This window comes from Theobroma umbraticum, unplaced genomic scaffold (assembly GCF_002168275.2).
Source record: "Theobroma umbraticum cultivar Fairchild unplaced genomic scaffold, ASM216827v3 scaffold_106.0, whole genome shotgun sequence".
In the NCBI taxonomy this organism is placed as follows: Eukaryota; Viridiplantae; Streptophyta; class Magnoliopsida; order Malvales; family Malvaceae; genus Theobroma; species Theobroma umbraticum.
Genome location: NW_018397276.1, coordinates 489,963 through 491,109, shown reverse-complemented (window position 1 = coordinate 491,109; position 1,147 = coordinate 489,963). Strand labels below are relative to the sequence as shown.

The window sequence follows — 1,147 nt, the reverse complement described above, 5'->3', positions numbered from 1 at the left end:
AAGCTACCAAATCCATTACGAGTCCTTTAATCCTTTGGCTTCACGCTAACATACCATCATTTAAGGTCATCCTTAGAACAAACTTGCAAGTGAAACTACCAAATCTGGAACAAGCCTTAGTTGAGATTCTGGATTATTAAAAATCTACTGGCAACATAAATACTATCATTTACTTAAACCAAATAAACACGATATTTAAAACGTAGTAGCTAGATACCAATAATCAGACTTAATGACTCCAAAATAATTTTAACATCACAGGTGGTATTCATTACACAACCTCAAAGTTTAGCAAATACATTCTCGATAGACTGATAATCTTTATGAGTCAAACTATTTTACACAACACGACCTCTATGCAGCGGAACGACTAGGATTGGAAGTCTAAGAGATGCCCTTACTTATGTTGTAGCAAGTCTCGATGTGCAGAGTGATGCACTTGAACAGATTACTTATCTGCAAAAGGAAATAAGGGGGGTGAATCTCACAGACTCAGTAATCATCAACTCCATGAGTAGGGCATAGATGGGAAACAAGCCAAAGGTAGAAGGTTTGAGTATTAAAAATATAAGAATATATATAAACAATTTAGCTTAAAAAGGGAGGTTTGTGCCTTATATGTAAAATCGGAAAGTTATTGCAAGATAATCATTTAAATTAATTATCAAACCAATTCAAGTGAAAATCTCAACCATTAAAATCATTTAACAACTCATTAAAAACAAATCAGAATAAATATGTAACACCCCATACCCTCGTATAAGAGCCAATATGATCTCATCAAGAAGACGAAGGTTTGAAGGACATAAATTTAAGTGCGAAAGAGTGGTAGCAAGCAAAAGAAATATTTTATAATAAAATATTCAGTATGCAAGGACATGATAATTAAATAATAATATTTTATCGAGGATGAATTAGTGAGATAAAAAGGTAGTTCAGAAGTGAATCGGTACAAGTGATTCATTTTAGAACTCGAGGAGTCAAGTGAAGGTTTGTGGGAATAAAATAATATTAAAATAATATTGATGTTGGGTTCGATATATTACCCGAAGGAAGTGTGACTTGTACAATTTGTCTAAGTGGGGAGTGGAAGTAAGAAATATTTGGAACAAAAACAATGTTCATGGGGCTCGCGTGTCTTTATTAA

General features: G+C 33.1%; 1 long non-coding RNA gene across 1 annotated transcript in view; it reads right to left on the bottom strand.

Moving 5' to 3' along the window:
- Positions 1-223: 223 nt before the first annotated feature.
- The window catches only part of LOC110427596 (uncharacterized), a 43,852-nt gene continuing 42,928 nt past the window's right edge, over positions 224-1,147 (bottom strand). Inside the window, exon 5 of the long non-coding RNA XR_002446296.1 lies at positions 224-456. This is a non-coding gene — a long non-coding RNA (uncharacterized LOC110427596). The remainder of the gene's footprint in view (positions 457-1,147) is intronic.